Raw genomic sequence first — 11,534 nt, 5'->3', positions numbered from 1 at the left:
TCTCTAGTCACTTTAAATAATGACACTTTAATAATGTTTACATATCTTACATTACTCATCTCATATGTATTTACTGTATTTTATACCATCTATTGCATCTTGCCTATGCTGCTCTGTCATTGCTATTCCATATATTTACATGTACATATTCTTATTCCATCACTTAAGATTTGTGTGTATTAGGTAGTTGTGGAATTGTTAGATTACTTGTTAGATATTACTGCACTGTCGGAACTAGAAGCACAAGCATTTCGCTACACTCACATTAACATCTGCTAACCATGTGAATGTGACCAATTAAATTTGATTTGGTTTGATAGAGGCGAGATGATTACGAGGTAGCTGGAACAAACAAAGGGTAAGGAAATGGTCTGACAATACATATATACTGGTGAAGCCGTGTGTCAAGCATATTTGGCCTGTTAACTCTCCTGTGCCAACCCCTGTTTCAATGGCGAATCACAGAACTCTGGGACTCTTCCCCTCCATGGTTTGATGTGTGACACAGTGAGAAGATACCTTTCAAATCGTGCATTCCAGTTACATGTTTTTGGGTTAACAATAAAAGATGTGTCCGCCGATGACAGGAATCTCATCATAGACCACATAGCTAAAGCTGTGGCTTAGCTGTCAGACTGGCCCTATCCCATTTGGGAGAAATTGCTTTTTTCCCATTCTTTCACTGGAAAACTACTAGGTTTGGGGTCAGGTGGTGGGGGCTTTGCTATACATGAACAGACCACTGTGTCAGAAAGATGAGGCTTCCCAGGGTTACTAACCCGGACATTCAGGATCTGATGGAATCATTCCAGCTTTGGAGCTGTTGTGACCTACATTATATAAATCTGGGACATGCTTGTTTTGGTGTGTTAATTGTAAAACCTAACTGATACCATACAGAAGTATTCATATGCAAGAATACAATTAGTTACTCAAAATGGCTCTGGTTGTTGGTAGGGGCAAATGAGGTGGATACCCTCCTTTAGCGTATTTCTGACAAAGACTACTAGAAGAGTTGTACAGTATCTCATTTTACATTACATTTTAGTCATTTAGCAGACACTCTTATCCAGAGCAACTTTGACTAGTGAGTTGCTCTGGACACACTTTATTTTGTAATTTTTTTTGTACTGGCCCCCCGTGGGAATCGAACCCACAACCCTGGTGTTGCAAACACCATGCTCTACCAACTGAGCCACAGAGAAGGCCTCTCCTGTAAGTAGTTTTGCCACAACTGTTCTGTAAATGTGGAACATTTTGATCTGATTTAAAGTTATCTGTTGTGCTACAACCATAAATGTGTGGTACAATGGTTAGAAGCTCCATTCATTGTGAATGAGGTCGAAGTCACCAGCCACCACTCATTCACCATCCTTCTAAATTAAAGAGAGAAGGAATTCTGACCACTACTTTAATTATCTATCCATTGACATCGGGTACAAACATCATGTGTTAGGGCCAGAATCCCTCAGTCCAAGTTATCACGTTTCAGGAGAAGACCCAGATGCAGACAGTGTCAAAGTAACACAAGTTTATTACTAGAACAGGGGGCAGGCAAAACGACAGGTCAAGGGCAGGCAGAGGTCAGTATTCCAGATCAGAGTTCAAAAGGTACAGAACAGCAAGCAGTCTCGGGGTCAGGGCAGGCAGAGGTCAATAATCCAGGGCGGTGTGACAAGGTACAGAATGGCAGGCAGGCTCAGGGCAGGCAGAATGGTCAAAACTGGGAAAACTAGAAAACAGGAACTAGAAAAAGATAGGCACATGGGGAAAACTGCAGGGAGGCTTGACGAAAAAAATGAATTGCCAACAGACAATCGGAGAACACAGGTATAAATGGGGAAGATGGACTGGGGATAATGGGGAAGATGGACGACACCTGGAGGGGGGTGGAGACAAGCACAAAGACAGGTGAAACAGATCAGGGTGTGACACAAGTGAGTTATCCTGGGTGGGAATTCCTCTCTCTCTTATAACAATACTATCCCTTTAAATGTCAGATTGGATGAGCAGGGGAATTGTAACTCCTATCATTGGCGAGACATTGGACACATTCTGTTCTTTGTCTAAAGGTCACCCAGAAACTGTAGGAAAGGGCTTAACTACTGTGTTCAGAAGGTCATTCTAGTGTGTTGTTGTCATCTTCAGTTTAGCTTCTTGAGGAAGGCTGGACTCAGAAGCTTGAGGAAGGCAAGACTCAGAAGTTCTGAAATGGCATTTTTTGATCGTGTGTTTTTTTTATGCTAAATTGGGTATTCACCTCATACTATATATTTTCGGAACAGATAAACGAGATATATTGAATGATCAATCACATTATAAAATAATAACTTTCAGCACATTTTAGTTATTTAACTTTCATGAATAAGTATAAGTAATATGAACATTTAATTAATGAGTATTTCATTAATTGTAAAAATGTATAAACAATACAACTCAAGAATTTGTAAGGATTTGCAATGGCTTATTCATGAAAGTTGACTGTAATGTTGTTATAGAGTATAACTGGATGCATTTATACTCTACATGCATCATGAATATGCAGCGCTTTTTCAATGTCAACCTGAATGTGTGTGGGTTTGTGTGTGGTGTATGTGTGTGAAGGATAGGGTTCCCAGGGTAACCGGTCCTGTGAAAACAGTGTATAGATAAAATGTATTTTATCTGAGAGCTGTGGCTGTGAGTCCGTTTTATGTTCTAGAAGGTAGAGTTCCCTAGCATACTGTATTGATTTCCCTCCCTTACTCTGCATTGTTTCAAAAGTTATTATAAGTGAAGGTAGGAGTGTGCCGACAGATGGAGCCTAATGACCTTGTGTATTTTTATACTCCTAGATTGAACGGCTGTTCTGTTTTCCTCAGATCAAATCAAAGGTGTTTAATGGAGAGGGGTTCTTATTCCCTCGCTATAGGAAAGAAAATCTATGGGATTCAGAATATGACTTGGCAATCTAATTACTCAGATAGTCAAGAATAAAACAAACTATTAGCACAGTTGTAGTAGAGTTAAAATGGTTATTCCAGCAAACTTCAAATTATTAGAATAGTACACAACGCAGAACAGAACAATCAGGTTGAGGGTCAATGGCCAAAGCCCGCGAACAGGAATATTCCAAGTTCAGACAGAAGGGGGGAGTCAGATCGCTATGATCGCCAGGAACTTTACTTTTGTTTTCTAATTTTAATTGTTGCGCTACTGGTGATGCCTGTTGATGTTAGGTAGGCAGCTACAGTAGCTGAATGATGTTAATATCTTCAGGTTTTGTTTCATTAAATTTATTTTAATTTATCTGGGTGCTTACGTCACCTACTAACACCCTGGTACTACCCATAGCTCCTGCTCTCCTCAGTCTGAGAAAACACTGAGAGAGAAAGGTACGGGTTGCAGATTACTCCTTTGTAGAAGTCCGTAACGTGAAATAAATAAAACGTCCCAAGGTTAATGCTGTACATATTGTTATAAGGGGATGTGAGACTATCGAAATACGTAACTTTTAGAGTTTTATTATTGTTATTAATATAGTTACAGAGTGCTAAATGTGTTGCTAGCTAGCATGCCTTTCTTTCTGTGATGCAGACGGCTAGCTGAGCTGCCAACTAGTGATGGTGTTGCATTATGGGGGATGTAGTTTTTGCCCTCTAAGGCGATTTTTACGTTGTAACTTGTTTGTGTTGCAGTGGTTTTGTACATGAGTTGTTGTATTTTGCTACTATCAACACTGAAAGCACCTAGCAATGTATTGGGGATGTGAGACAGGATATGTGTTTTACCTTTCTTCATGCTCCTGTGTAGAACAACTTGTCAGGAGGTGCATTGGAGACTGATGTGTTCCTGTCCTGTCTTTTCACAATACTATTGCAGGTATGGTTCTATTGTCTAAGAATTAAGATTATACATTCTTTGTATTAAGGACTGGTTATTATTTTATACTATACATTATGGCTTTATGTATGAGTGTGATTGTGAGAGTCTGAGAAAACACAGAGAGAAAGAACAACTTGTCAGGTGGTGCATTGGAGACTGATGTGTTCCTGTCCTGTCTTTTCACAATACTATTGCAGATCAACATAAAAGCCTAAAAGACAGCCGTGGTGTCGCCCTTCATTTCTTGGTTCTCCTGTGGTGCATAAGATACCCGCTACACAGTCATTACACACAATCGTTTGTATATGCAAACACACAGATCCTAGGATACCCCATGGATGACTGATATTGAAAGAAATTACTGCTATTGTGTGGCTGAAAATTTGTCTACCGGTAACATCACCACCTTTCAGTGCATATCTGCATGAGATCGAATCCCGTACTTTGGCACAAACATTCTCCTCAAAAATGCAAAAGATTGGAAGTTCCTACTCTTTAAACTCTGCCATTCTACCTTGATACAGAATGTATCATTTCAAACACACCACATGGCCCACTGTATTCAGGTATACAGACTCAGAGCCCCTATAATGCTTCGTTAATCAATGCCAGGTCCCAGAACTATCTGCAGGCTTTATCTGAGAGACACAGGAATCTGGCATCTATGACTTGAGAAATATTTCCCAATCCCGAAAGGTTCAAGGAAAATTCAAATCTCAAATTCAAATCTATGTCAACAAGGAGACAAGCACTTTTAATCACAGTCTGACTCCGGGTGGTGCTGACTGCCTCCTCAAAGGGGTCCGACATCAAGCTGGAGGCCCTGTCTAAGTGTCACAGCTTAGATTACCTGTCTAGAATACAATGCTGCCCTAAGAATACCTGTGTTCAAAGAGTAGGCTTCTGTCTTGACTATCGATCATCTCTTGAAGACAGCCCTCCTGCAGTTTCTTGTGCAGCAACATTCCTGTAGCTTTGCCACCTCCAAATGTCAGTCCCCCTCCTTCTTGGATAAGTTACCCATACACTTTTTTTTACTTGTTCTATAGATATAATCAGTCTGGTTTTGTGCTATTTGTTAATATTCCATACATGCAGTGTCCTTACCACACTAAACTACAGATCTACTCACCACTTTTGGTTTGAAATAAATGGCAACAAAAGACAATCCCCCAGTAAATGTTGGCTTCTGTTCTCCTCTTTCACAAGGTTGTTGATACCCTTTGGATCCCCTTCTGTAGAGAAGGATTTCGTCTATACACTAGAAGGTACTATGTCAGCATGGTTTTACAGAGCCGGTTCAGTGTGAAACAGGGAACCTGAGGTGTTAAGAGGAATAAAAATAGAAATGCAGCACCTCCAGCTGTGAAAGAAGAATAAACAAGTGGTTTCTAAGCTTTAAGGTGCTAAGCGCCTCCATGCTCCCACAGAGCCGATCTCACAGAGCCGCTCCTACAGCGCCGCTCCCACAGCGCCGCTCCCACAGAACAATGGTGTAAAGTACTTAAGTCGTTTTTTGGGGTATCTGTACTTTACTTTACTATTTATATTTTTTGAGTACTTTTAATTTTACTTCACTACATTCCAAAATAAAATAATGTACTTTTTACTCCATACATTTTCCCTGACACCCAAAAGTACTTACATTTTGAATGCTTGTAACGGCTGTCTTCTGTAGAAATGGACCAAGGCGCAGCAGGTATGTGAATACTCATCTTTAATTAAAATAAAGGAGTAGAGCATCCACTTAACAATTCAAACAATATATACGACAGGAACAGTTTTGCAGGCACACAACACGCAGTGCAAAAACAACTACCCACGAAAACCAAACAAACACACACCTACTTATGGGACTCCCAATCAGAGGCAACTAGAAACACCTGCCTCCAATTGAGAGTCCAGCACCCAAAACTACACATAGAAAAACAAACCTAGAACCTATACCAAACTAATACACCCCACACAAAACCCCATAATACAAAACAAATATACCTCTGCCACGTCCTGACCAAATATAATAGAAATAATACCTAAATATTGGTCAGGACGTGACATTACCCCCCCCCTAAAGGTGCAGACCCCGGAATGCACCTTAAAAGAAAACACAAAAAATCCCCATTACCCCAACAAAACCAAAAAGCAATACCCCCTAAATAATAAGGGAGGGAAGGGAGGGTGGCTGCCGTCAACGACGGCACTGTGCTACACCCTCCCTCCCCAACCCACCTATCCTGGGGGTGGCTCCGGTGCAGGACGTGGACCCTGCTCCACCCTCGGCGTCGCCCACTTCGGTGGAGCCGATAGCTGCGCCAGGCAGACGGACCCCTCGAGCCGGGCCGGAGGACAGGAGGGCCCCTCGGGCTGGGCCGGGGGACAGGAGGGCCCCTCGGGCTGGGCCGGGGGACAGGAGGGCCCCTCGGGCTGGGCCGGAGAGCAGGAGGGCCCCTCGGGCTGGGCCGGAGAGCAGGAGGGCCCCTCGGGCTGGGCCGGAGAGCAGGAGGGCCCCTCGGGCTGGGCCGGAGAGCAGGAGGGCCCCTCGGGCTGGGCCGGAGAGCAGGAGGGCCACTCGGGCTGGGCCGGAGAGCAGGAGGGCCACTCGGGCTGGGCCGGAAGGCATGCGGGCCACTCGGGCTGGGCCGGAAGGCAGGAGGGCCCCTCGGGCTGGGCCGGGGGACAGGAGGGCCCCTCGGGCTGGGCCGGGGGACAGGAGGGCCCCTCGGGCTGGACCGGAGGGCAGGAGGACCACTCGGGCTGATCCTGACAGGCCGGGCACCCTGGCAGATCAGGGCAGGCGGGCACCTCTGGCAGAACCGGGCAGTCCGGCCACTCTGGCAGAACAGGGCAGTCCGGCCACTCTGGCAGATCAGGGCAGTCCGGCCACTCTGGCAGAACAGGGCAGTCCGGCCACTCTGGCAGAACAGGGCAGTCCGGCCACTCTGGCAGAACAGGGCAGTCCGGCCACTCTGGCAGAACAGGGCAGTCCGGCCACTCCGGCAGAACAGGGCAGTCCGGCCACTCCGGCAGAACAGGGCAGTCCGGCCACTCCGGCAGAACAGGGCAGTCCGGCCACTCCGGCAGAACAGGGCAGTCCGGCCACTCCGGCAGAACAGGGCAGTCCGGCCACTCCGGCAGTTCAGACGACTGTTGACTGGCGGGCAGCTCTGACGACTGTTGACTGGCGGGCAGCTCTGACGACTGTTGACTGGCGGGCAGCTCTGACGACTGTTGACTGGCGGGCAGCTCTGACGACTGTTGACTGGCGGGCAGCTCTGGTGATGGTTGACTGGCGGGCAGCACTGACGACTGTTGACTGGCGGGCAGCTCTGGTGACTGTTGACTGGCGAGGCTGGGTTGACACACTAGACTCCTGATGCGTGGGGCTGGTATAGGACGTGCCAGCCTGGAGACACGCACCTCCATGCTAGTGCGTCTGGCGGGAAACACCGGACCGAAAGGGCGCACTGGCGGTCTTGAGCGCAGGGTTGGCATCACCCCTTCCGGCTCGATGCCTACTTCGCCCTGGCACATGCGGGGCGCTTGTACCTTGCCTACCGGCCTGAAAATCCCAGGCCTCACCACAGCCCCAACCCCAAAGCACGGGACCTGTCCAGTCTGCCCTACAAGGGTACGGGGAGCTGGCCTGGGGCTGTAATCTCGCCCCGCCAAATAGCCCTTGTGCCCCCCCCTAAAAAAATCTTGGGGCTGCCTCCAACATTCCTCCCTCACTTGCCTCTGTCCTCTTCTCCGCTGCTTGGTCCTTTGGTGGTGGGTAGTTCTGTAACGGCTGTCTTCTGTAGAAATGGACCAAGGCGCAGCAGGTATGTGAATACTCATCTTTAATTAAAATAAAGGAGTAGAGCATCCACTTAACAATTCAAACAATATATACGACAGGAACAGTTTTGCAGGCACACAACACGCAGTGCAAAAACAACTACCCACGAAAACCAAACAAACACACACCTACTTATGGGACTCCCAATAAGAGGCAACTAGAAACACCTGCCTCCAATTGAGAGTCCAGCACCCAAAACTACACATAGAAAAACAAACCTAGAACCTATACCAAACTAATACACCCCACTACACCACACACAAAACCCCATAATACAAAACAAATATACCTCTGCCACGTCCTGACCAAATATAATAGAAATAATACCTAAATATTGGTCAGGACGTGACAATGCTTAACAGGACTGGAAAATCTTCCAATGCACACACTTATCAAGAGAACATCCCTGGTCATCCCTACTGGCTCTGATCTGGCGGACTCAATAAGCACAAATGCTTCGTTTGTAAATTATGTCTGAGTGTTGGAGAGTGCCCTTGGCTATCCTTAAAAAAAATAAACAAATAAAATGGTGCCCTCTGATTTGCCTAATATAAGGGATTTGAAATTATTTATACTTTACATTTACTTTTGATACTTAAGTATATTTTAGCAATTACATTTACTTTTGGTACATAAACATATTTATAACCAAATACTCTTTGACTTTTACTCAAGTAGTATTTTACTGGGTGACTTTCACTTTTACTTTAGTCATTTCTTTACTCTTTACTTTTACTCAAGTATAACAATTGGGTACTTTTTCCACCACTGCCACAGAGCCCCAGCCACAGAGCCACTCCCACAGAGCCCCTGCCACAGAGCCACTCCCACAGTGCCCCTGCCACAGAGCCCCTGCCACAGAGCCCCTGCCACAGAGCCACTCCCACAGAGCCCCTGCCACAGAGCCACTCCCACAGAGCCCCTGCCACAGAGCCACTCCCACAGAGCCCCAGCCACAGAGCCACTCCCACAGAGCCCCTGCCACTGAACATCGGCTGGATAGAACAGAGAGGAAGGTCACGGTGACTGCTCAACACAGCTGGACCATACCAGGCCATAAACTGAACGGCTCAATGTCTCAACAAGGCAGGAAACTGAAAGCAGCTTGGTCTTTAAAGCCAGAAACTGAATAGAGCTTGTTTGATCTTACAAATCAAATCAAATTTTATTTGTCACATGCTTCGTAAAAAACAGGTGTAGACTAACAGTGAAATTCTTACTTACGGGTCATTTTCCAACAATGCAGAGTTAAGATAAAGATACAAAATAAAAATGTAAAGTGCCACAAGGAATAAATACACAGTGAATAACTAATAACAATAATGAGTAAAAGTGACATAGCTATATACAGGGAGTACCAGTCCTGAGTCAATATGCAATGGTACGAGGTAATTAAGGTAGCTATGTACATATAGGTAGGGGTAAAGTGACTAGGCAAGAGGATAGATAATAGACAGTAGCAGCAGCATGAGTGAGGGGTGAGTCAGTGAGTGGTAGGTGTGAGTGGTGTGTGTGTGTATGTGTGTGTTGGGATGTCAGTGTAAGTACGTGTGAGTGTATGGGTAGAGTCCAGTGTGTGCGCATAGAGTCAGTGCAAGAGAGTTAGTTTTAAAAAAAACAGTCAACGCAGGTTGTCAGTTAGCAATTTGATTTGCTATTTAACAGTCTTGTTTAGTACTTATAGCTTGGGAGTAGAAGCTGTTCAGGGTCCTTTTGGTTCCAGACTTGGTGCACTGGCACCGCTTGCTGTGTGGTAGCAAAGAGAACAGTCTATGGCTTGGGTGGCTGGAGTCTTTGACAATTTGTTGGGCCTTCCTCTGACACCACCTGGGGTAAAGGTCCTGGATGGCAGGGAGCTCGGCCCCAATGATGTACTGGGCCTTGTGGTCAGGTGCCTTGCAGTTGCCGTACCAAGCGGTGATGCAGCCAGTCAAGATGCTCTCAATGGTGCAGCTCTAGAACTTTTTGAGGATCTGTGGGCCCATGCCAAATCTTTTCAGCCTCCTGAGGGGGATGAGGCACTGATGTGCCCTCTTCACAACTGTGTGGGTGTGTGTGGACCATGTTAATTCCTTAGTGACGTGGACACCGAGTGTTGTTGAAATTCTTGCACAGGGACACTCGAAATCAATCTTTAATGAATCATTGTTTATTGTCAGAGCGCTGGAGAGGTTTCAACAAACTTAATGCACCATAGTAAATGTCTGTCAGAAGCTCTGCTGGGGCAGTCCCAGCAGTTGTCTTATATATGGCTATACACAGACAAGTTGTATTTGAATGACTTAGCATAATCAATTCATCATTACCGTTTGTTTCATTCATGTGACCGACCAATATTGGTTCATAACATACCTCACGAGGCTTCTCCTCTCTAAGTTGAGACCTTGAAACTGAGATATCTTTTCTTCTCAAAACTGGGTCTGGGCATACAGCCAATTATTCTATGTTTTTATCCTTTATTTAACTAGGCAAGTCAGTTAAGAACAAATTCTTATTTACAATGATGGCCTACCAGGGATCAGTGGGTTAATTGCCATGTTCAGAACGACAGACCTTTACCTTGACAGCTCGGGGATTCGATCCAGCAATCTTTCAGTTACTGGCCCAATGCTCTAACCACTAGGCTACCTGCCACCCCATCACATTGCAGCAACTAATAGTGAGGATTCATTCAGTCAGTCACCTGCATGAACACAGAAATTGGTTTATAGAAGAAGAAAAACATAGACATAAAAATTGGTAAATAGAAAAGCACAAGTAAAAAATGTCCATCAGACGAGGAACTTGATGCTCTTGACCCGCTCCACTACAGCCCCATCAATGTGGATGGGGGCGTGATCACCCCTCCATTTCTTGTGGTACACGATCAGATCCTTTGTCTTGCTTCCATTGAGGGAGAGGTTGTTGTCCTGTCACCACACGGCCAGGTCTCTGACCTCCTCCCTATTGGCTGCCTCATCGTCGTTGGTGATCATTCCTACCACCGTTGTCTCATCTGCAAACTTGATGATGGTGTTGTAGTCATGGGTGAACAGGGAGTACAGGAAAGGACTAAGCACACAACCCTGAGGGACCCCCCGTGTTGATGGTCAGCATGGCAGATGTGTTGTTGCCTACATCACTGCTTGGGGGGCAGCCCGTCAGGAAGTCCAGGATCCCGTTGCAGAGGGAAGTGCTTAGTCCCAGGGTCTTGAGCTTGGTGATGAGCTTGGAGTGGACTATGGTTGACTGCAGTCAATGACTGCAGTCAATGAAAAGCATTCTTACATAGGTATTCCTTTTGTCCAGGTGGGTGAGGGCAGTGTGGAGTGCAATAGAGATTGCATCATCTCTGGATCTGTTGAGGCGGTATGCAAATTGGAGTGGGTCCAGGGTATCTAGGATGATGGTGTTGATGTTAGCCATGACCAGCCTTTCAAAGCATTTCATGGCTACAGATGTGAGTGCTACAGGGTGATAGTAATTTAGACAGGTTACCTTGGCATTCTTGGGACAGGGACTATGGTGGTCTGCTTGAAACATGTAATTATTACAGAGCATGGGTCAGGGAGAGGTTGAAAATGTCAGTGAGGACACTTGCCAGCTGACACTTACAGCAGTAAAAAGCCAGAAACTGAACACAGCTCAATGTCACGCTCAATGTCATGACAGCTGAAAAATGATGTGGCGCAACACGCCCTGAGGGTTCGAGGGATGAAGAGAATATAAAAAAAGACTAGCTGACATTAAGACAACGTGAACTCAGTGCGCCCACAATGACATCTCAGCCATTATGAGGCGTGTATCTGGAAATGCGTTTGTCACTTATTCGTTTCCCCGGACACTTTCACTT

This window comes from Salmo salar, chromosome ssa14 (genome assembly GCF_905237065.1).
Source record: "Salmo salar chromosome ssa14, Ssal_v3.1, whole genome shotgun sequence".
Taxonomy (NCBI): Eukaryota; Metazoa; Chordata; class Actinopteri; order Salmoniformes; family Salmonidae; genus Salmo; species Salmo salar.
The sequence above is the reverse complement of the archived record's forward strand: the minus strand, read 5'-3'. Positions refer to the sequence as shown.